The sequence below is a fragment of the Lepus europaeus genome, chromosome 15 (assembly GCF_033115175.1).
Source record: "Lepus europaeus isolate LE1 chromosome 15, mLepTim1.pri, whole genome shotgun sequence".
NCBI lineage: Eukaryota > Metazoa > Chordata > Mammalia > Lagomorpha > Leporidae > Lepus > Lepus europaeus.
In genome coordinates, this window is record NC_084841.1 from 86,257,838 (window position 1) to 86,284,302 (window position 26,465).

Genomic DNA, 26,465 nt, shown 5'->3' on the forward strand with positions numbered 1-26,465 from the left:
TTTTTAAAAAATACTTAACTTATTTTTTCATGTTAATGTGATATTAACATAAAGGGCAGATTTGACACAATTGACAGATACAATTCTAAGACTATCATGATGTTCCTCCCTCCCTCCCCCTTCCTTTCTGATGCTCCTACTCACCCCTCCTTCTTATTTCCCTCCCTCTCTTCTTTCATTTCCTTTTACATTTTTGAGATAAAATGTTTTTATTTACATTATACTCAAAGGTGCAATGTTCCACTAAGTAAAGAGTTCAACTCCTCTAGTAGGAATATAGGCAAGGGCTATAAATAATCAAATAACCATTTTACTCACATACAGTAAATTTTGAAACAATCACAGTCATTAAAAGTATAGCAGTGTATTATTCTTAACCATGGGTTTGACAAAGCTATCTTTTAAAAACCCAATTTTCTTTGCCAGGAATAGGGCTTAGCCCTTTATTAATACAGAAAGGGTATGTGTTACTGACTATAAATTTAGCGATCCAACAAAGTAAGTGAATTTGTTTTCTATGACCGAACTTCTGTTTTGTTTGTTTGTTTGTTTGACAGGCAGAGTTAGTGAAAGAGAGAGAGAGACAAAGGTCTTCCTTCTGTTAGTTCACCCCCCCAAATGGCCGCTGTGGCCGGAGCTACATCTATCTGAAGCCAGGAGCCAGGTGCCTCTTCCTGGTCTCTCATGCGGGTGGGAAGGACTTGGGCCATCCTCCACTGCTCTCAAGAGGAGCAACCAGGACTAGAACCCCGCGCCCATATGGGATGCTGGTGCCGCAGGTGAAGGATTAACCAAGTGAGTCACGGCACCAGCCCCCGAACTTCTGTTTCAAAATCCATTCTACTAGTGGCATAGAGGAATCCTAATTTCCAGATGAACTAAGCCCACTGAGAGGTTCTTCTACTCTCCTCCTCTTACAGCTATTGTGGTTTGGGGACGGGACAGGAGCGAAGTTGAAGATATTCATGTGGAACCCAGTACTTAGGAAGAGGAAGCACTTCGCCATCCAGAGTGACCTGTGCAGAGCGCTCCACTGTCTCATCTGTGCTGACTGCCATCCTCTTCGCTGGCCTGTGTTGGTCTTGACTTGCTGGCACTTGCTGTTGCACCCTTCCCATGGATTACAGTGGCCTTCCAGCTCCCGTGCTCTCAGCGTCCCCTCTGCTCTCTGATGCTGGTCACTCTCAGAAACAGCTGATGCCAGTAACTGGCAAGGGTGCATATTTGTGGGTGAAGGAGCCTGCCTAGCTGTCACACATCATTCTTTCTACTCTACTGCACCCATGCTGTGTTCTTGCTCCCTATAGTTTGAGATTATCTAATATGTGAGCATATTTCAGAACATGAAATGGAAATGGAATTATATGATACATTTATTTTACTACAAAAGTTTGAAATCCATGCACACATGGGATTTGCAAAGAGTTTTTGGAAGGTGCATATTATGAAAAAAAACATTGCAAGGATTCACAAATATTTTTGTGCCATCCTTTAATCCTATTTTGCGTACATTTTTTTCAGGTACATTGTATGAAGCAGACTGTAATTTCCCTTGAAAAGGATGGCAGAGAATACCTTCCATCTTAAGCATTCCTAGAATTTCTTTCTCATTCCTATCTGTATTCCCCTTTCCAATTCTCTCACACTCATCTATGTTTTCTCCTAATCCAAGGTAAACTTAAGCCTCTAACACACAAATCGGACTCGAAAAATATTCCTTCAAATCTATTTGAAGCTCAAAGAGCAAGAAGCAATTTTCTGTTATTTTGACACTGTGCCAAATTCTCCTGGAAAAAGAGAATACATCAGTCAGTGCATTGAGTTATCCTGGATGCACAAACATTAACTCATTTCCTGTTCATAGCAGCCCTATAACATAAACAAAATAGATGCTCCCTTATGGAAACCTGGCCTTGGTTCTTTTTACAAAGTTACAAATTTGGTAGTGAACTAACTTAAAATTGGACTCAGTTATTTCTGCTCCCACAGTTTCATTCTTAACCATAATATTTAGCAGAAAAATGTCTCTTAAAGTGTTGTGAAAGTGGTATACATATGTATACATGTATGTATGTGTATATGTACATATAAACACAATGGAATATTATCCAGCCATAAAAAGAATGAGATTGAGTCAGTTCTATCCAAATGGATGCAATTGGAGGACATAATGTTGAGTGAAATAAGCTGTACACAGAAAAACAAACACTGCACATGTTTTAACTCCTTATATGTGGGAGTTAAAAGCAAAAGCAAAAAATAAATGCCTGTGTGTATCAGTATTGTTGTAAATACAGTTTTGCCAAACTTTGCTTTATATCTTTGTCAAACCAATGGTTAAGAATTATATAATACTATGGTTTTAGTATTTGTGACTTTTTAAAAAATATGTATTTATTTGTTTAAAAGGCAGAGCTACAGAGACAGAGAGCAAGGTCTTCCATCTACTGGTTCACTCCCCCAAAAGGCTGCAGCTCGGCCAATCTGAAGCCAGGAGTCTGGAGCTTCCTCCAGGTCCCCAACTTGAGTGTCAGGGCCCAAGTACTTCAGCCATCCTCTACTGTTTTCCCAGGCCATAGCAGAGAGCTGGATGGGAAGTGGGGCAGCTGGGACTTGAATTGGCAGTCATATGGGATGCCGGCACTGCAGGTGGCAGGTTTACCTACTATGCCTCAGCACCGGTCTCTATCTGTGATTATTTTAAAATTTACTGCATATGAGTGAAATGGTCATCTTTTAACTTGATTATTGTTGATAGCCCTTGCCTATATTTCCACTAAACTAGGGTCTTTTTACTTGCTGAACTCTTTATTTAGTGGAGCATTAAGCTTTTGATTGTCATGTAAGTTAAAAATATATTCTCTCAAAAACTAAATAAGGAAGGAAGGAAGGAAAGGAGGGAGGGAGGGAGGGAGGGAACATTATATTCTTAGAATTGTGTGAACTACATGGAATCTATCCACATTAACATAAGAATTGTGTTGTAGTAATTATCATGCATTTTCTGTGACCCTGAGAATGTATTAACAAATGTGTTAAAAATAAATTTAAAAGTATAAAGAAGGAAAGTCATGAGATTTTTGCTGAAATGATTCTGCACTCATTGAGTAGGAAAACATCAAAATTTGTTTTCCTATCTGACCATTAACTGCCTCTTTGTTTCTATATTGTACAGATTCTTTGGCTTTTTATTTGTTAGATACAAATCGAGGTTTTCAAATCTGTTAGCTAATACTGCTTCTCTTGCATTCAGTGTTTTTTTTCCTACAGATTTTGTTTTGCTCATACTTGAGGCTTTTAAAAAGTGAATTTTTTAAAAAGATTTATTTTATTTATTTGAAAGACAGAGTTACAGAGAGAGGTAGAGCCAGAGACAGAGAGAGAGGTCTTCCATTCAGCTGGTTCACTTACCAATTGGCCGCAACAGTCGCACCTGCCCCAATCCAAAGCCGGGAGCCAGGAGTTTCTTCTGGGTCTCCCACATGGGTGCAGGGGCCCAACAACTTGGGCCATCCTTCACTGCTCTCCCAGGCCAATGCAGAGAGCTGGATTGGAAGAGGAGCAGCTAGGACTTGAACCAGCACCCATATGGGATGCTGGTGCTACAGGTTGCAGCTTTAACTCAATGTGCCACAGCGCCAGCCTCTAAAGGCAAAATTATTTTAGATCACCATACATGTCACTGTCTCCTTAAGCCGCCTTCTCTACCCCCAGATTTTTCACTTCCAAGAAGCATTAGCGTGAATTTTATTCATGTTCTCTGTCTTAGTGTTCTTTACTCAAGTTGCTGCTCAATGTTCTAGCACATTTTGGGCAAGTTTCCACGGTTTGCTATTGTCCTTCCAAGTCTGAGCACTTTGTTATCTTCAAGGGCATTTGAAGGAAAATTGCCAAGCTTCAGGGCATGTGGTACAGCCTCATCTGCAGAGAGCTGGCCTCCCTGGTGCCTTTGATGTTTGCGCTCACAGAGGAGGCAGAATGGATGTCCCAAAGCAAGATGCATTGCTGCTCCGTACCCAACCATGGCTCTGGCATGGGGAGGGAGGGGAAGTTGAAGGAAAAACAAGAGAGAAGGGAGAAAGCTATTGGCTAGGGCAGGGACAGGAAGGAGAGAAAAAAAGAAGGCAAAAGGAAGTAGGAAGAGAGGTAGAGAAGGGAAAAAAGAAAAATGTGGAAGAGTTGCTTGGAAAGCAGAAGTGGATTTGAGTGTCATGGAGAACAGAATCAAGTGTCTCTGTGGGAGCAGGGGAGCTAGGACACTGAATGTCCTGACAATGTGTCTGCATGAGCACCCAGACACGTGTGGCAACTGTGGCACATCAGAGGCACATCCGATGGTATGCAAGTGGTTGATGCGTTCTCAGAGTTGGGTAAGAAAATTTCAAGGCTCTGGAGTCAGCCATCGCTCCTCAAGAGAAAAGTCCAATGAACTTCTGAGACCTGAAAACTGGTGAGAGCTGTGTTGAAGGAAACCTTAGATAGAGGTACTCCAGCTGATGACCTCTGTCCTCTTTACAGCTGAACTGGCCGCTGTCCTCTGAGCTGTGCACTACATTTGCACCCAGGTCAAGCATGTACAGGCACCTACTACTGTTGTCCCTGAGCGAGTGCAAACAAAGGAGCTCCACACATTGATAAAATCTGATGGTCCTTTATTGCCGGCGGTGGAGAGTGGGCTCATGCCCTAAAGAACTCTCAACCCTGAAGCCCAAAGCAACAGGGTTTATAAAGGCAAAAACCACAAAATCGGGAGGGGAATACATGGTAACTGGGGTCAAGCTGACCTAAAACCTATGCGAAACTAGTATCAATTATAATCTTGACAATAATCCAGGTATTGGTTTTAATCATATGTAGGACATAGACAAATTACATTTTTATCATTAACCCAGGTGTAGCCTATTCACTTCCAAGCTTGAGCGATCATGCTGGGGGTTTCTATGCTCTGCCAAGTGTGATGTAGTGGACTGCTATTGTTTAACTGTTTTAGATCATAGTTTTAGAACACAGTCTCATGGGGGGGGGGGGCACCTTCCCAGAATGGAGTCTCGGGTTCTCCAAAATGGAGGCCCTACTGTCAAGGTGCTACTTCACTACATGCCAATTGTTCATGGAGTGAGGCAGATACAATAGCACACAGCACATGGTCTTACCCCTCATGGAACCTAAGGGCCAGGGGTGGAGAAGGGTTTAAGAGTTTAAGAGCCCTTGGGGCCAGTGCTGTGACGTAGTGGGTCAAGTTGCCACCTGCAGTGCCAGCATCACATACGGGCGCTGGTTCTAGTTCCGGCTGCTCTACTTCCAATCCAGCTCTCTGTTGTGGCCTGGGAAAGTAGTAGAAGATGGCCCAAGTCCTTGGGTCCCTGCACCCACGTGGGAGACCCGGAAGAAGCTCCTGCTCCTGGCTCCAGATCAGTACAGCTCTGGCCACTGTGGCCAACTGGGGAGTGAACCAGAGGATCGAAGATCTCTCTCTCTCTCTCTCTCTCTCTCTCTCTCTCTATCTCTATCTCTCCCTGCCTCTCCTTCTCTCTGTAATTCCTTCAAATAAATAAATAAATAAATCTTAAAAAAAAAAAAAAAGCCCTAATCTGGTTTTAAGAAAGAAAGAAAAAAAAAAAAAGCTTGAGATGGTGGCACAGAATGGCCTGTTTATTTATCACCTGGTGACAAGTTTTGGTCATTCATTCTTTAATCTTTTGTTCAGACAACAGGTAAATACTTTGGCGCCAAACACTGTGAAAAGTGATAGAATCATTTATCTGAATTTTCCTGGCCATTAGAGTCACCCTTGTGAGAAAAATATAGGTCCCCTCAGAGATGCTTATTCAGTAAGTCCACAGGTCACCCCAGAAATATATATTTCAGCGCACACTGTAGGAGATGCTTATAAATAAAGAAGTAAGAGAAATCCTGCTGTAGAAAATACCTAGGAAACGTAGCTATGGAACCTAGTCTCGAGAATTTAACAGTTTCTCAGATGAGATTTTCATCTAACATTTCCTCTAACAGATAGCTTTATGTCTCAGTTAAAAAGGACTATAAATGATGTTCCTGATTTTTTGAGTGAGTCTGAAAATGCTGTAGGAAATTCCAGAAGTGTAGTTCTTAAATTATTCAGAGCTCTGGATTTCCATGGTGACTCATTTAAATAGCAAGATTTATTTTTTAGAGTTTGGATTTATTAGAAAAAAATCATTCCTTTAGAGTCCTATGCTTTACAGTTGTATGTATGTAAGCTGGAAGGGACCTACACTTATTGGAGGGGCCTGCGTTGTGGGGTAGTGTGGGTAAAGCAGTCGCAGGCAACATCAGCGTCCCGTGGGGACACCAGTATCTCGCAGGGACACCAGTTTATATCCTGGCTGGTCCACTTCCAATCCATCTCCCTGCTAATGTGCCTGGGAAAAGCAGCAGAAGATGGCCCAAGTGTTTGGGCCCCTGCCATCCATGTGGGAGATTAGGAAGAAGATCCTGGATCTTGGCTTCAGCCTGGCCCAGCCCTGGCTGTTTTGGCCTTCTGAAGAGTGAATCAAGAGATGGAAGACCTCTCTGTCTCTCTGTAACTCTTTCAAATAAATAAATAAATCTTTTTAAAAAGCCATTCAAAACCTGGACTCAGAGAAGAATTTTACTAAATTCACAGAACTCATAAGAAGAGAATAGCTGAAACCATGTCATCCAACTCTGAAAATTTGCTATTCCTTTTCATCACATTCTCCCAGTCTGCAGCTGCTGAGGGAGAAGCAGAGGGTCCTCCGGAGCCCAGCCTCATGGAACATGCAGTTGGACATCCTGGGTTCATCACTGTCTTCCCCGAAGACAGCACAGGGCCTGGAAAGTGGCAGGGGGTAGGGACCACCTCCTCTCCCCCCAGGAAACCAACGATGCCGGTGGAGTGGATATCACATTGCCTCCCCTGTTCCTCCTCCTAGCACTCATCTCAAACCTTCTTTTCCCCACTCCTACCCTGCCTTGGAGCACAAGAACACAAATATTTCTACCTGTCCTGTTGGAGCCTTCTGAACAACTACTGCAAGTGTGCTCCCTATGTCAGTTGCAGCAGCATCAACGGGAGCTTGTTAGGATGGACAGCATCCAGACACCCAGACCTACTGAGTCAGATTGGGCCTCTAATAAGATCCCAGGGTGATTCACATGCACATTAAAGTTTGAGAAACACTGGCCCAGGGTCCATTCCAAATACACACTGGACAATCGTTTTCCTTGCTGTAAAGATGTAATCACGAGGGAACAAATTATATTTTAGGACAGAAACAGAAGATTTCTGACTTCTTTTGAGGGACCTGATAATTCTCCATGTTCCAATTACATTATTAATTAACAACTTTATCCTTGGAAACAGGTGTTTTTTTTTGGGGGGGGGGATGGTTTCTGCATATATATAATCTGTTCATTAATAATAACTTTGAAGTGATAGATTTGTTTGCTTATTATATGATTACTTTTAACTAGCATGGTTTGGTCAGAAACAATTTTAGTACCAGGCATTTCTTGAAGATTAATGACAAGTTAGAAGGAATGGCTGACTTGAGACAAGGCTAGAAGCAATTAAGCCATCAAGTTATTAATTCTTAACACACGCCTGGAGTATAAATTGTTTTATCCACAGAGCACTGGTAAAAGGGAAAGCAGGGAGAGAAGGAAAGAAAGGAGGAGAGGGGAATGGAAAGATGGGTGTATAGTTCTTTCCTCATAGACAGTTTCATTGTTGTTTGTTAATATTTTGTGAAGGGTCTCACAGGGAATAACTGCTTTGTTCCTTAACCTTTCAAATTGCTAAATGCTTGCAGCACATGGTGCAAGCTGAACAGTTGTTGATACCCCAACATTTCATTTACTTCACTCTGCTACTCCTACCCCATGTAGGAAATGTAATGTCAGTTCCAACCTCATTATGCAAATACCATACCCAGGCACTATTATTCTGACTTCCATCGGCTCCACTCCACCATTAGCCTGGCCTCCTGTGAACCAGAAGTGCCAAATTACATATGTAGATTTGTAGGATTTTCTGGGTTTTGGTGTGATACTGAGTGGTACCCCACAGACTTTGCAGAAAACCAACTGTGTTAGAATTAATCACTGCATTACGCGTTTTCAGATATTACAGATCTAATACACGCTCTCAAGAAAAGTCTTCCAGCAAACGAGCCTTAAGAATCAGCTTGGGAAGTCATTGAGGTTTACCGAGGCAGGGAACACCACCCAAAATGCACGCACATCTGTTTGTTTGCTACAATTTCTATCTGAAGATGGTGGTTGGTGCTAGGCTATACAACAGATAGGATTGTCAAAAATGTAAAAGATGAAACAATGCGCAAGATCTTACCTTCTACACCTCAGGCCTTACTTTGAATATGAAGTAGGGCCAGCGCCGTGGCTTAACAGGCTAATCCTCCGCCTTGCGGCCCCAGCACACCGGGTTCTAGTCCCGGTTGGGGCGCGCCGGATTCTATCCCGGTTGCCCCTCTTCCAGGCCAGCTCTCTGCTATGGCCCGGGAAGGCAGTGGAGGATGGCCCAAGTCCTTGGGTCCTGCACCCGCATGGGAGATCAGGAGAAGCACCTGGCTCCTGGCTTCGGATCAGCGTGATGCGCCGTCCGCAGCGGCCATTGGAGGGTGAACCAACGGCAAAAAGGAAGACCTTTCTCTCTGTCTCTCTCTCTCACTATCCACTCTGCCTGTCAAAAAAAAAAAAAAAAAAAAAAAAAAGAATATGAAGTAAAGTGGCATGCCTTAAACAAAGCTATTTGACTTCATGCACAATGAAACTCTATTTGGATTTCAGGACTGAATTTCTCATTCTTTGTGTAACAAGAAAGGAAATATCCCTTTCCACAGGTTATGTCATAATATGTTAGATTGCTCCTTCATTCAAAACACAAGATTTTAAAATACTTAAGGTCATTTCCCATAACACAAGTATACACAGCGTCTTGCTCAGATTTGAGCTGAATTAGCTGTAAGGGTACTGGACAGCTGATCTAAGAGTGTTTGGACTAGGTTTTTCTCCTTCTCTCAACCGTCATGCTAGAACACAGTGAAAGTCCAACTCGCTGGTCCTGTGCACCCTTATCAATGCTGAGTAAAACAAAAACACTTCCCATTCGTGGATATTCACATCTGCATGCAATCTAAACTTGAGAGAGCTCCCTCCTCACCAGCACCAGCCTGTACGTAGAATGAATCATATCTCGTATTTGTATGCAATTATAGTTGTGATGAATACCGTGACAATATACTTAAAGGTATTCATAATTTGCCATGATGTTTTTAATGTTAATTGATATTTGGCTCAACCTATATGGAAAGAAATTGATCATTTTAACAATTTAAAATATGGATTTCATGAAGGAAAATCTGAGTGAGAGCTCTCCTGAGAACAAGGAAACACGCTTCCATGGACACGCACCTCCTCTTGCTGAGCTGAAAGCCCACGCTCAGCTGAGCACCTACTCAGCGCTGGCAGTGGGGAGGCCTCAGTGGCCACACAAAGTTTGTGACCCAGTCTTGGACTGACATGGGTCATTCATAAGTCCATCCTGATTCCAGGGCTGTTTTATTTTTTAAAAATGAACCCTAGGGGCCAGTGTTGTGGCGTGGTAGGTTAAGCCATCTCCTGCAATTCTGGCATCCTATATGGACACTGATTCAAATCCCAGCTGCTCCACTTCCAATCCAGCTCCCTGATACTGCACCCAGGAAAGCACGGAAAGATGGCCCAAGTTCTTGGGCCCCTACCACCACAATAGGAGACTTGGATGGAGGTCCTGGCTCCTGTCTTTGGTCTTGCCCAGCCCCAGCTGCTGCTGCCACCCGGGGAGTGAACCAGTGCTTGGAAGTGCACTCTTTCTTGCTCTCTAATTGTCTCGTTATCTCTCTAACTCTGCCTTTCAAATCAATCAAACAAATAAATCTTTAAAAATTTTCATTTGATTTTCATTATAAGGCAGTAAGGTGAAATGCAATATGTGAAACAGAATGCACTGTGAATCACATTAAGGCTTCATGGAGGGGGGCAGCGCTGTGGCAAGGTGGGTAAAGCCATTGTCTACAGTGCTGGCATCCCATGTGTGCACCAGTTCAACTCCCGGCTGCTCCACTTCCGATCCAGCTCTCTGCTATGGCCTGGGAAAGCAGTAGAAGATGGCCCAAGTCCTTGGGCCCCTGCACCTGCATGGGATACCAGGAAGAGGCTCCTGGCTCCTGGCTGATGGGTCCAGGCTTCAGATTAGCTCCACTCCGATCACTGTGGCTATTTGGGGAATGAACCAGCAGATGAAAGACTTTTTCTCTGTCTCTCATTTTCTCTGTCTGTAAATCTAACTCTCCAATAAAAAAAAATCTTTAAAAAGACTTCATAGAAAGTATGTGTAGTGGTCAGTCTAGATTTTTAGAAATTCATCTCCCATCCACCTTCAAAAAAAATGGTGTGTGGGTCAGAAAGGAAAAGGCAGGGCAACTTCAGGTACACAGCATTCATTACACACTTAGGACACTGTCCTTAGCAACCACAAAATCCTTTAACTTATGCGTCCTTTGCAACAGCTCAATAGATTGCCTCAATCTTTATTATATGTTGACTTCCAGGAATATTGATCTGAACATATTTTATCACTAAAAGCAGCAGATATATTTGAACATTTGAGGATTTTGCTTCTACTGCATTGCTACGTGAGTCATCTCTGAGTCTGTTGGTGCAATGTAGGGCAGCAATTTCTTGATGTTCTCTGAAAGTATGAGGTTAGAAATACTAAGCTGTAACTAAATTGACTGCTTTGTTTCACAGTCGTAAACTCTTAGGGTCTCCTACAAACCCTGTTCTCGGAATTTACCTGAGACAGAGTATCTTGGAGCACATATATTAGGTGATCTCTGTTTTCACCAAATTAACTCTTGTTTGCATAAATTGCCCAAATTAAATAGCTTTTTCCTTAATGAACTCATAGATTTATTTGGTCAAATAATCATTCAATGTATGCACTTAAAGATCAGTTTAATTCTGGTGAATCTTTTCAAATTTAACTTTAAATCATTCAGAGGCCTAGGGCTTAAGACAGAAGTTGGAATTTGGAAGCAATTAGGATGAGAGGAGTGAAATCAGGGACTGACAGACTAGTCTAACTTACAGGTTACTGAAATTCTGTAGAAACCAACTTTGTAACACAGCTCTCCCTTTAATACGGATGGCTTCACTGTATCATTTGCAAAATCACTAGTAAGCATCAGATACTTAGGCACAACAGGTTAAATAGCATTCATGAGAAATAATGAAAACAGATCCATAAGCACAATAAAATAAAATAAAAACCATATTAGCCTGTTGTTTTATTTGTACCAGTTTCTCAAACTGCAGCACTGGATGGTGTATCACCACATACCACAAAGATGACTTGGCCAAAGTTGCAATGTGGAGAGTGTGGTCACTAGAAAGAAGAGAGATGGGGGGAGTGAGGAAGTGATTGGTGGGTGAATCTGTGGGCTTGTGAATGCCTTCCACAGCACCAAGGCAACATCTTTGACAGCTCAGGGATAAAAATCACATAAGAAAATTTTAATTTACCAATCATCAATCAAGAGGACAATCCATGATGCAACAGGATCCCTTCCCTCCCTTCAATTAGCCTACCTATGTAATCAAGTAATCAAAATATGCACACAAAATTAGATGGGGTGTTTGACTATATTGAATAAGAACAACTAAATGGATAAAAATAAGTTACCAATCTATCATTTATCCTAAACAACTGTTGACAGTAATAAAATGATCCCTTGTCAATGATATGACAGAAAAACACTTTGAAAGCGTTGGGCTTCAACGTTGGATGCAATACATATGGCAGGCACTCTTTTAACTGCTTCCTCATAAACAGGATAGATCTAGTTTATGTTTTCCATCTCAGATGACAAATTTATGATCTTTCAATAGCAAAACTTTTGCAACAACAAGGATCAATATCTAAGTCAAAATCATCATTTGGAATGAAAAGCTTACAGTTTGGATGCCTTTATTGGTCTTACACATTAAGCTCCAAATATTTGCTAGCACCCAGCAAATGCTTGGCCTCCAGGGAAGAATTAGAGGCCTCTCCTATACAGCAGGTTTTCCAGGGAGATATAATGAGAATATGTAAACAAGTAAAAATCACATTATAAAAAAATTTTTACTAAATGCAATGAAGGAGCTAAAGTAAAGGAAGCAAAATATGAAGTCAACTAATTTGGCATGAGGCAGACACCACTTGAAATCTGTGACCTGGTTTACAGAGAAAACACTGTACTTGTAATGAGTTTGAACTCTCTAGCAAGGAATATGCAAGCTAAGGAGTCACAAAATTAGTTTTGATACATAAGGTAAATGCGCAAACACAAATGTAGGTGATGAAACTTAATAGCTCTGTAGAGGATGTTGCAGAGGTCAACGTTCTCCCTTAATGAACCATTAACACTTAAAGCTATGCATTACAATGATGCTAAGATTAGGACACAGCAAGAAGAGGAAGAAAATTTAATGATCAAGTTAATACTCCGGTTTTGCTACAGGGCCCACTATTTCACAAACCTCTGATCCGTAAGTGCGAAACAGCCTTATAGGTCAAGTGATGTCAGACAGAGTTTCAGGGCAAAAAAGATTAAGACATGGCCAAATTCTGAGCAATGGTACGTAAAATGATGCCACACTGTATTTTCTCTCTCACCATCCAGTGCTGCTAACAAGTTTCTAACAAGTAATTTTAAGTATTTCACAGTGAGGCTTTCTTCACTTACTGATTTATAAGGTAAAGACAAGGGATACTTTAAAGAATTCATTTGTTTATTCACTAATTTAGTTATTGGAAAAATATTTATTGTGCATTTATTATAGTTCTTCCTAAACCTAATTTTAGTATTTTGCAAATATACAGCACGCTATCTTACCCTTGTTAACCTTAAATGATTATAACACAGAAAAAACAGGTGTACACATGTTCAGAACTTGAGATTACTCACTGGGAACTTCCTTAGGACACAATAAAGCTGTGTTGAGTAATTGGCAGTCTTATTAAATTATGTAACTGCTGGCTAACTCCACTTTCATATTTTTTGAAAAAAATGGTGATCCCACATTTGCTGAATGGAGACCATCCGGTCTGCATACATTCAGCACCACGGTATTCTTTGTACATGTAATATTACCTGCTTAATAAATGAACACATATTATTTGGAAACCAGGTATATATAATAGAGATACCAAAAGACAGTCCTGTGCTACAGTCAGCATTTTCCAGGTATTTATCTGAAGGCCAGTTACAGGCTTTATGTCCATAAAAGGAGAATATGGTTTTGAGGAAAGAATGAGATAACAGGAAAATTAATTTCAAATTTAAAAAGCAAATACACAAGGAAATATTACCAAATTAAAATCATCTCTAATGAAGATGAAAAACTGATATAATTTAATAATGCAGATGTATGCAGAACTATAGGATGCTGGACAAATATTCGTTACATCCCCAGGGTGTGAGTGGGTAGGAAGGAACAGGGAAGAAACAAGTGGACAAAAAGAATGGAATTTGTTTTCTATTTAAGCATTTGGTTACAGGTGATTCAGAAGGTTCATCTCACAAAGGTCCTTAAATCTGAATAATATGTCCTTTCCCAAACCCTTAATCAGCAGCTTCAAGGTGCTACTCCTATCCTGGGGGCCATTCCAAAGTATTTCTACTTGACACTTACAACTCTGAGTTGATGTCCTTGAAAACCACAATTGCCACTTTCTGATTGGGTTTGAACTACGTGTCAGCCATTTGCTAAGGCTTTACATTTGGACATCACATGAACACTATGAGTCAGGTACTATTAAATTTGTTTACTCATGAATTTCCTTGGGTATGAGATTTCTAACATCTTGACCAAGGTCAGTTAAAGGCTGGAGTTGAAGTTGAAAATCAGTGAACACCATTCTTCCACATGTCTATGATTTCTGCAGGACTTGGGGGCTTGTATACCTGTCTTTCTTATGGGGCTTAACTGGGAAAGCAGGAAGCGTATGCGTTTGCCATATCGTGTACACAGGTCTTTAGACTTAAACTGCCTTTGAAAGTAGAATCTCTAGAAAATAAAATTGCACTGACCAGCCAAAGTTTCTGACTCACTTTTCAAATTCTAGCAATAACTCTATCAAAAGTATAGCCTTTATTAAGGATGAATAGGCAATGAAATATTTATGCTGAGAAAGTTACTAGCAAATGCTAAGGCACTAAGCACAGAGAATTTCAATGACTGTGACCCAATAGGGGCTAACAACAGTTGAATCATTAAGAAAGAGTTTATGTACCTGTAAGTAATAAAATAATGTTTTCTGAGATTGAGGTCTCTAAGGCATATTCCTACCCAGTCATACAAAATAAATGGAGTAAATAAGATAGAACTTACTAAAGGTGTTGCCTATAGCTCCAAATATTAGAAAACTTGCAATATCTAAGAAGGTATATTCGAAATTAATGGTGCATGCAGGTGAAACTTTTAAAATGTCAGTCTTGCAAGGAATGTGAGTGGGATGACATAATGGGAGTTTATTCATCTTTAGGAATGTACTCAAAATAGTCTTACTGTTCTAAATAAGCATTTGGTTTCATAGAAAATATGTTAACTCAGTAGTCTACCTAAAGAAAACCTTTTTGTATGTGGACGAGTGAGTTGGGGTCTTGAGCACAGTGTTAAAAAACTGGGTTAATTTTGGCAAATATTCATTCTAGTCTTAATGATAACTACAAAAATCTGTTTGAATTGAGCTCTTCATAAAATGTTCAAATACATTTAGTAGTCTTACCACTTGTTTTTCCATTTCTTCATTAATATAACCTAGTTTGGGCGTCAATGTTAACAAGCTGATGGAATAACTTGTTGTGCCACAGTTCCAGCTTTATTTTATATCTTATTAATTATCTTATCTCTTGAGTTCTGAGTTAGCCTGATGTTTGTATTGTGAGACAAGGACATGGAATAAGATAAATGTTAGGAAGGAGCCATTTCCATAAGTGAAATGGGAATTAAGCTACTTTTATAGATGGGAGACAAAATATAGACACCATCAGAGTCCATGAATTTCCAGTGAATATGTTTATCAACATAGTTCCAAAGAAGAGAAGATAAAGGGGTGCCTTTAAAAAATTTTTGGGTACCCCAAAAAATCTGTGGAAAAATGAAATTAAGATAAATTTATTTTGGTGAGAAAAATTTGAAATCCAAACATAGTTCTATAAATTTCTACCAAAATATACCTTTTCATGAACAATTTAAAGATTCTTTTTTTCAACTTTTATTTAATAAATATAAATTCACAAAGTACAACTTTTGAATTATAAAGGCTTTTCTCCCCCACAACCTCCCTCCCACCAGCAACCACCCCATCTCCCACTCCCTCTCCCATCCCATTCTTCATCAACATTCATTTTCAGTTATCTTTATATACAGAAGATCAACTTAGTATATACTAAGTAAAGATTTCAACAGACTGCACCCACAAAGACACACAAAGTATAGAGTACTGTTTGAGTAGTAGTTTTACCATTAATTCTCATAGTACAACACATTAAGGACAGAGATCCTACATGGAGTAGGTGCACAGTGCCTTCTGTTGTTGATTTAACAATTGACACTCTTATTTATGACGTCAGTAATCAACTGAGGCTCTTTTAATGAGCTGCCAAGGCTATGGAAGCCTCTTGAGTTCGCCAACTCCAATCTTATTTAGACAAGGCAATAGTCAAAGTGGAAGTTCTCTCCTCCCTTCAGAGAAAGGTACCTCCTTTTTTGATGGCCTGTTCTTTCCACTGGTATCTCACCTAAGAGATCTTTCATTTAGGTCTTTTTTTTTTTTTTTTTGCCAGAGTGTCTTGGCTTTCCATGCCTGAAATACTCTCATGGGCTTTTTAGCCAGATTCGAATGCCTTATGGGTTGATTCTGATGCCAGAGTGCTATTTAGGGCATTTGCCATTCTATGTTGTGTATCCTGCTTCCCATGTAGGATCATTTTCTCCTTTTTAATTCTATCAATTATTATTTGTAGACACTGGTCTTATTTATATTTTTACAGAAACTTTAAGGTTGAAATCCTATCTTCAGTGTTCTTAAATCCAATTTGATACTGCCCACAGTTAATCTACTGCTTAGGCCAATGCTACTTAATTATAACCTGCCAAGGGGCCTTTGCCGTGGCTCAGCAGGTTAAGCTGCCACTTACTGCTTCTGATCCAGTTCCCTGTCAATGCATCTGGAAAGGCAGCAGAAGATAAGCCAGGTGCTTGGGCCCCTGCCATCCATGTGGGATTCCAAGATGGAGTTCCTGGCTCTTGGCTTCAAAATGGCCCAGCCCTGGCTGTTGTGGGTTTTGGGGAGTGAAACTGCAGAAGGAAGAGCTTTATCTTTCTCTAGCTGCTCCTTCTCCAGCACTCTGCCATTTGAATGAATCTTAAAAACAAAACTAACCTGCCAAGTAATCTTACAGGCCAGGCAGCTCTGCAGCTCACAAAAAAAGTACTATCATATTCCAAGACTTTTAGTTATGATTATGCTCAGACCACAGGCGTATACTTTATGCAAAGTTGTTAGCATTCCTATGCTGCATCCACAGTCAAGGTTTTGAAGCAAGAAAATGTTCCCATGAACACTCAAGAGGATCCACACCAATCAATGTCAAATTACTGTGTGCATACAAAGCACATTCCAACCTCCAACACCTAAATACAATCTGGAAACCTTTACAACAAAGGAAGAGGTGCTGGAATCCATGCAAAACCAAATCTTCAGGTGACTGTTGCAAAAATGAGACCTTTCCAGGTGAGAAATGACTGAGTCCAGATGCCATCTAGTAAAATTTCAAAAAAAACACACACTGCAGAGATTCTAATTTATTCCTATGGGAAAGATTCAGTGTGGAAAAATCAGGTGAGAGGCAATTTTGTGAACTGCTACCTGCAGCATCCTTCAGACCTGAGGGAATTTTGATGACAAATATCCTTGAAAGAAGGGTGAAGAACAGGTTCTCATCTTTTTTTTTTTTTTTCAGTGCAAGGACAAGATTCACTAAGAAACCGTACTCGAACTGGATGAGAAAATTAAATTTTCAGGGCTATCAATATGATGACTTCTAGCAGAGAGTTCAATTTCAAAAACAGATTTTTGACTAGAATGAAGGAAGACCTTGCACTAAACAGAAAAAAACTGGCAATACCTCTTTTCCCAATCCTAATTTTCAAGGTCCACCCTGGGCCAACTTATAAAACAATTTTCTGTGGATCTCTTCCATCTCCCACTTCCATGATTTTCTGGGATCCTTTATTTTGCATAGTTTTCCTCCATATGATTTGTAACTCTGCATATGCATGTAGCCTTAGTATACCCAAGAGTATCACTGTCCTATTAGAAAATAAAGACCTCCAGCAAGATTGAGAGAGAGAGAGCTTTGAAAAATAGATCAGTCTTTACAATAGCTGCTATTTGTTGTGTGCTTGGTTCTGGCACTGTATCAGTTATCTCACAGTTCTTAATATTCTCATCAAACCATGTGAGTTTTTAGTTTCCATTTTTAAAAAGAAGAGAATTGGGATACAGGAAAGTTTAATTTCCTTTTCCCTGAAACACAACTAAAAAATGGCAATGTTGAGATATTTATCTTACTCCAAACTTGTCTCTTTTACTGTTTTCCCCCTTCTATGCTATATTCCACTGTATATTTCTTTTGTCTACCAGGTAAAGCCCACTTTCTCCAATTCAAGATGGATTGTTCACTCCTCCTTTCCACTACTTAGAGTTAAGGGAGCATAAAAATCTGAAATTTTAATCTTCAGCTCAAGGAATAACAATCCTTTCTACCCTATCATGGTGTCAATTCAAAATTGTGGACTCATTCTAAGTTTCAAGACTTCCAAACTGGCCCCCTGCTATTCATCCGAGCTACCTGGACTCTGCACCCTGTCAAATTTCCTAATACCCTTCCACATTCCAAGCCATGCTTATTTGTATTAAGGTCTTCAAAAAGCTTGTGGAAAATGTGTATTATAAAAAAAAAAAAAAACTACGCATGAATTAAAATTTTTTGCTCTAAATCAAATATCTTTTTAAAAATCTTTTTTAAGTTATACAAGTTTCATGTATTTCATATACACAGATTTAGGAACTGAGTGATACTCTCCACCCTACCCTCCCTCCCCATCCATGCTCCAACCCTTCTTTCTCCTCTCTCTTCCGTTCCCACTCTTAATTTTTGCAAAGATCTATTTTCAGTTTACTTAGTGATCATATATTTAACCCCACACTAAGAAAATGAGTTCAGCAACTGGTACAAAGGGGGGGAAAACCCACTGTCCTCAAGGGAAGAAACAAGGGCTGTAAACAATCTTCAAATCTCAAAATGTCCATTTCACTCCAATACATTACATTTTAGGTACTCTATTAGTAATCTTGGATTAGGGAACACATATGATATCTGATGACTGGCTTATTTCACTAAGTATAATGGTTTCCAGTTTTGTCCATCCTGTTGCAAAAGACAAGATTTCTTTTCTTTCTTTCTTTTTAACGGCTGAGTAGTACTCCATAGTGTATATATAGCATACTTGCTTTATCCAGACAACAGTTGATGGACATCTGGGTTGATTCCATATCTTAGCTATTGTGAATTGTGCTGCAATGAACATGGGGTACAGATAATTTCCAGATGCCGATCTCTTAAGGTTTAGGTAAATTCCCAGGAGTGGGATGGCTGGATCATATGGTAGGTCTATATTCAGATTTTTGAGATAGCTCTATACTGTCTTCCACAGTGGCTGCACCAGTAACATTCCCACCTACAGTAGATTAGGGTACCTTTTCCCCACATCCTCACCAGCATTTGTCGTTAGTTGATTTCTGTATGAGAACCATTATATCTGAGGTGAGGTGAAACCTCGCTGTCGTTTTGATTTTGATCTCTGATGGCTAATGAGCCTGAGTATTTTTTCAAGTGTCTGTTGGCCATATGAATTTCCTCTCTTGAAAAATGCCTGTAACATCATCATGTGTGAGTGCAATAGTTCGGCTTTTATACAGCCCCAGACTGTTGGAAAAACAATGTTATTTTAAATAAGTACACTAAATACTTTTTGGCACCATTGGATCATGATGATTTTTTATACAATAGAAAAACAAGCCTAAAACGTTGGCATCTCTTTCCACGACCTACCAGAACACAGCATCTTGAAATCTCTGGAAGAGGAAGATCACACATACACAACAACATTATTTTGCTGCTTTAAGCCTAAAAGACTTCCCTCCTCAAATCATTAAGTTTGGCTTAATTAGACTGAAACAGACCGAGCTGATCTCAAGCTATCCCCCGCAACTCCACCACAAGCTGCCTCCGTTCTGGCAACTTTCTTGACCCAGCACATAATTTATGGTACTCTTGTATGTTTTCCTCCGAATAAATCACACTTAAAAGGGCATCGAGCTGGCGCCGTGGCTCAATAGGCTAATCCTCCACCTAGCGGCGCCGGCACACCGGGTTCTAGTCCCAGTCGGGGCACCGGATTCTGTCCCGGTTGCCCCTCTTCCAGGCCAGCTCTCTGCTGTGGCCAGGGAGTGCAGTGGAGGATGGCCCAAGTGCTTGGGCCCTGCACCCCATGGGAGACCAGGAGAAGCACCTGACTCCTGCTTTCGGATCAGCGCGGTGCACCGGCTGCAGTGCGCTGGCCGCCGCAGCCATTGGAGGGTGAACCAACGGCAAGGAAGACCTTTCTCTCTGTCTCTCTCACTGTCCACTCTGCCTGTCAAAGAAAAAAAAAAAAAAGGCATCGATTGAGGAGCAGTGCACTCAGGGTACAGCCTGCGGCCCTGGGCTCCAGTCACTATGTCAGCCACAATGCAGCACAGATTCCAAGACAGGATTGCTTCCTGTGACCAAAGCTACAAAGAAATGATCTGTTGTTTTTAGGCATTAATGCTTATGAATACTAAGCCAGTGTCACCCAAAGTGCTGCTACCTGTGGGTGAGATTTCAAACCTGTATTTCCCAGACCCAACAGGTAGCTCCAAACATCCACTGCTACCATAGCCCACCCCTGCCCCCTGACCCAATCTGAGCCACTCAGAAACTACTGTGTCTCGTCCACCAGGCTGAAGACTCTGCTCTTGGGCCCAATTCTGGTCCACCCTAGCATCACCTCATTATGGGCAGGAGGCAGGCGTTGAAATGCAAGTATTTGCAACACCCTCTCTCTAGGGAGCAGCAAACCCTGGCTCTCCCCACCTTGCCTTCATCTGGACACAGTCCACGTCTCCAAAGTGCTTTGCACCCATCCCCGCTATGGGCCAAGAGTTCATCTCAGGCAGCCACAGATGGCAAAGCTTTAAAAACAAAAGATTCCCTCCCCCCGCCCCAAATGCATCCATGCTTCTTGCATGCCAGTCGTGAGCCATGATAAGTAGGGGAAAGGGACCATGAATGCAGACACCGAGACAGCGTGTCTCTCTCCTGACCACCCACCCACCCACTTCAGGGGACCACTCCACCTGCTCTAAGCTGCCATTAGTTCAGACCTGATCATTTCAGCGCCGAGCAGAAACCCTGGTTCTACAACCGAATCCACTGTCAAATGGTAAGTGAGTGGCTACAGGGACTTTACTGTGCTTCATCGAGACAATGTCTCATCAGACCCCAGGATTTCCACACACGAGGGGCAGCTGGCAATTGTTTCTACGCCTGAGGATGACACAAGTGGGGATAGCATTGTGCTATAAAAGGTTACTCTACTACCTGCAGCACCAGCTCCCCACTGCTCCACTTCTGATCCAGCTTCCTGCTAATGCACCTGAGAAAACAGTGGGGCCTCAAATACTTGGGCCCCAGCCACCCAAGTGGGAGACAGATGGAGTTCCTGTTTCTTGGCTTTGGCCTGGCCCAGCCCCAACTGCTGCAGCCATGTGAGCGGTGAGGCAGCAGATGGACTATGTCTAACTCTTTCAAATAAATAAATAAATCTTTGCCTTTTTGAAAAAAAAAAAAAACAATACAAATTCTTTTCTAAGCAAGTTTTGCTCATGCTCATCTCCTAACATCTGATTTGCTTCCAGAGCTGCAGAGATCATAATCGGGTTACTAGTATAGAAGAAGAGAATAACGAGTCTGACTTGAATCTTAAAGGATTCTGAACAGCAGGCATATAAATCAGCTTTCAAGGTGACAAGTGTTATTTCAATAATCTTGTTTAATCCTCTCTATTCCCTTGTTGTCTCATTAAAAAAAAAAAAGTACAAGAAGAAACGCATACAACATGTACTCTGCTCTTCCAAATTTCTTCCTGGTGATTATCTAATACCACCTCTCTAATTTGGGGGAAATCCTGAAATATAAAAACATCCACTTGTTTTTGTGAATATTGCCTTATGTCGCATGACCATATCGGGTGGTATAAATTTTGAGTCAAGTACTTTTAGATACTTAGGATGTTTGTTAGTATTCTGAAGAAAAAGAATGTTTACATCAATAGCATTTAATCATTTGTGACAGATTTTTATAAGATTTTAAAAGTGAAAGTCACAAGTCAGTTATAGACTTTACAGACCATAAACATCACTTTGAACAATCAGACGTCAGTCCTGATAATATTGATAATCTATTCACTAAGTGGATGAAAATATTCCTCTCTTCTGTTGCTAGGAAACGTGCCCTTTCTTTCCTCAGTGCATTAAAAGGACAGTGACTCATAGCCTTCACTCTTACTTTCAGGAGATGGGTTGCAAGACTATCATCAGTTTTATAGAACTTTATTTTCCCAATATCCATGAAACAGAACACCTAACATTACATTCTAAGTGTTATTTATGAAGAAGGAGTAAATTTTTACCCCATTTTCTGGCATAATTAAGGTACATGAATAGCCTTTAATAGTACTTTTCCAAAGCTCTAAATGAATGTGTCCACTCTTTGGATCTTCCCTAGTTAAATATATTACTGTTATTAAAAACAGATTTTAATCCTCATACCTTTATTACCTACATGTCCACACAAAGCGATTGATAGGTCCATATACTCTGTTCATAAAATCCTTCCTGAGAATATTTTTATTGAATTCTCAAATGTTATATTAGAAAAGACCTTTTAAGCAAAAATTTATTAATGCAACAGAATTTTCTGAATTATTATTTAATGACTAAGAAGATCTTAATTTTGATTCAACTTATTCCAAATTAATATAAAAGACTGAAAGTATTAAGTAAAAATATGAGAAGTATCCAAAATTATAAGAAACCTTAAGAATCTGTATTTATATTACATACAATGTGTTAGAGGCTTTTTTTCTTTTTTTCCATTTACAATCTTTTACATTAAACTTAATTTTTTAAAAATCCTAAATTTAATTATAAATTAATAGTTAATTGGCAACAGTTTATATAATGGAAAGTCATGTTAAAATTATCTCACATGCATTTCAGTGGGAACTTGGTGTAAAACTTTTTTGATACTGCATGATATTCAATAGAACACTAAGTCACAGATCATAGCCCACAGGGACTCAGCTACTAAAATTCATTGAAGAGCTGATTACAGGCCTGTTCCTTCTTAACATGATCCCACACTACAGCTCCCTAACACAGCTACCTTGCAAGATGCTCTTCTCCATGGGACACCCTTCTGAGCATTGTGACCAAGAATAAATGATTTAATATTTAAACCCACGACAGAGAGCAAATTTGATTTTTATTCCAGTGGGAGATGAGAGAAAATCCATCTGGTGTGACAAACAGTAGAATGCCCAGTGCGTTTATATGGGACAAAGAAGCCTTGGCAGGTATTTTAATGAGGTCAGGGTATAAGGGAAATATGACCTGGTGCCCTCTCATAAAATATCTAATGTTCTATTTTCATGGAAGCTTTATGATTTTAGATTTTTGTATTTACATATCAGCCCTCTGAAGACAGACATAATTTCTTCCAGGGTCACTTGTCAGTAACCAAAAACCATGTCTTTCTTATTTTTGACATCCAAAAACATGTGCCTCTTTATTTATTTTTTTTTAAAGATTTATTTATTTATTTGAAAGTCAGAGTTACACAGAGAGAGGAGAGGCAGAGAGAGGTTTTCTAGTCAATGGTTCACTCCCCAGTTGTCCATAACAGCCAGAGATGTGCCAATCCAAAGCCAGGAGCCAGGAGCTTCCTCCGGGTCTCCCATGTGGGTGCAGGGGCCCGAAGACTTGGGCCATCTTCTACTGATTTCCCAGGCCATAGCAGAGAGCTGGATCAGAAGAGGAGCAGCCAGGACTAGAACCGGCACCCATATGGGATGCTGGCGCTTCAGGCCAGGGTGTTAGCCCATTGTGCCACAGCGCCGGCCCCCTCTTTATTGATATTTAAATGTTTTATCATAACTCTTGAGGAAAACAATCTCCCTAAATTTGTCCTTGTGCTTATGCTCACATATCCCATGCACATTATAAGAATAAGAACCAGGCAAATGACATCAGGACCAATTTCAGCTATGGATGTGTCCTGATCTGCTCATGGGATAATTTTAAGGACCTAGGAATTTGTCCTTTACCTTACTTAGAAGTTTTGTGTCTTTCTATATGTGAATGATCTTTTATATCTTCAATATCTAGATAACTTTGGCAGATGACACAATTATTTAAAGCCATCTTTACGTGAAGCCGATTTGTCTGGGAGAGTAAGGACAGTGTTCTAAATTCATACGATGGTGAATGACAAGGCATCCCTTCCAGAATGCAGGTTTTTTTTTTTTTTAATTTTTTTTTTTAATTTTTATTTTTTGACAGGCAGAGTAGACAGTGAGAGAGAGAAACAGAGAGAAAGGTCTTCCTTTGCCATTGGTTCACCCTCCAATGGCCGCCGCGGCTGGCACGCTGCGACCAGCGCACCACGCTGATCCAAAGGCAGGAGTCAGGTGCTTCTGGTCTCCCATGGGGTGCAGGGCCCAAGCACTTGGGCCATCCTCCACTGCACTCCCTGGCCACAGCAGAGAGCTGGCCTGGAAGAGGGGCAACCGGGACAGGATGGGCGCCCCGACCGGGACTAGAACCTGGTGTGCTGGCGCCGCAAGGCGGAGGATTAGCCTAGTGAGCCGCGGCGCCGGCCTAGAACGCAGGTTTTGGAATGGGGGGAGCACAAACGGAGTGCTTGGAGCAATCATATAAACGAAAGGAAGGAGCTGCAGAAGAGGGACCCTGAGTGTAACAGCTAACGCATGAGCAGCTTGAAGACTGCATAGAAGACGTGTTGTACCCAGGGCCTTTCGTGTTTTTATAATTGGCATTAACTATGTCGCATATGCTGCCTAGAAGGAATACCTCCAACTAATTGAGACGTTTTGAGAAACACTCCTGAATTAGGCACTGCTGAGGGCATAGAAACAAAGGCACAATCTCTGATTTTGAACATTTTAAAACTGATTGCTGAACAGCTCACATAATCGAAGGTCCCAAAAAGAGATGGTATTAGAATCACTCTACTCAATGCCGAGAACAACGCTATTAAGTCTTCTGCCTCCATTAGCTCTCAGTTAACCACCTCTGAATCAGTGAACCACCACAGTGGCCCATAAGTGCTAATCACATAAAAGGTATTTGAGAGGAAGCAAAAGTGAGGATATTTTTAAAGCAAGCTTTCAGATGCCAACTTCCCCAATGCAGCATTTATGGATGGAAGGTGAATATTTGGGAAATTATTTATGAGATGAAAACCTCATGACATCTGATCACTTTGGATATCAACACTGGCTACTTACAAAAATTTTAGTGTTTCAAAAGACAGTTATTAAGAAATCTGAGAGCAGTATTAATTTCATGACTTGCAAAAACACATTCATTATTGTCATTAAAAAATTTGATGTACTTATTAGTAAAGATGAAACACAGAAACCTATGTCATTTTACATAACATGTTATAAAAACAATTTCCCTGTGTTCTTTTCAAAATATACCTCAACTTAAAGAAATGTTTTCGGGGGCCGGCACTGTGGTGCAGCGGGTTAACACCCTGGCCTGAAGTACTGGCACCCCAAATGGGCACCAGTTCGAGACCCGGCTGCTCCACTTCCAACCCAGCTCTCTGCTATGGCCTGGGAAAGCAGTGGAAGATGGTCCAAGTGCTTGCTTGGGCCCCTGAACCCACGTAGGAGACCTGGAAGAAGCTCCTGGCTTTGTATCCACACAGCTCTGGTCTTTGTGGCCAGTTGGGGAGTGAACCAGCAGATGAAAGACCTTTCTCTCTCTCTCTCTCTCTCTCTCTCTCTCTCTGCCTCTCCTCTCTCTGTGTAACTCTAACTTTCAAATAAATAAATAAATAAATCTTTTTAAAAAAATAAATGTTTTCTTCCCCTTTCTACAATTAAGCATACAACCATGTCTTATTTCAACTTGATCATAATTGACTAACAGTGGCCTAAATTTGCTTTATCCAACAGATTCTGGTGGGATTACTTCTCATTTCTTAAACATTAACATTGCTGTAGTACTCAAAAACAGTAATAATGATAATAACCACAACCCCTACTCACTGAGCACCCTTTATAGACCAGACAGTGTACTAACCAGATGTTTGCTAACCACACATTTTTCACAACAGCATTTGAGTACGTATTGTGATACCATTAAAAAGACTGTAACACGTGACTCCGTTTATTGTGATACCATTAAAAGACTGTAACACGTGACTCTGTTTATTGTGATACCATTAAAAGACTGTAACACGTAACTCAGTTTAAGGGCTGACTACTATTTCCAAATATCAATTATTAGTTACTGTTCTGATTTCAGAGGTCAAGTTGGTTACTTCTTTCTACAACTTCTCTATGACAGCACTTTGGATTTCTTACTCTTTCCCTTGAAGCTACGGTTCTGTCTAGTTGGTGTTATTTCCATCCTTTCTTACATTCCCCCTGGATTACCGACTGACTTGGTTTTCTCTGCTTGTCCTTCTCAGATGTGCATTCCCCTGTATTTCTGGTTGCCTCGTAACCTTTCCAGTGGCTTCCTTGCCATGGGAAATGCGACGGGGACACATGAAGCTGCACTAAGCACACCTATATTGAGGCAGGGATTGTAGCTCCTTGAACTAGATTTATTAACAACTGCCTGCAATTGGCAATGCCACTTCAAATCTCCATCAGTCTCTTTGTCTGTAGAGGGATTTTTTTTTTTTTGCTTATTTTATGAGTTTTTTTATTTTTTAAATTTTTAACTAGTTTTTAACAGAGTCTATATAGTTTATAGATACAATTCTAACAATATAATGATATTCCCTTCATCCCTTCCTTCTCCTTCCCCCTCTCTTCCTCCTACCCCCTCCTTCCCTTTCCCTTTCTCGTCTAGTTCTTGATATAACATTTTTAAAATTTCTATTACAATAAAAAGACTTGATGCTTCACTGAATAAGAAGGCTTAACAAGTAAAAAACAAAAAG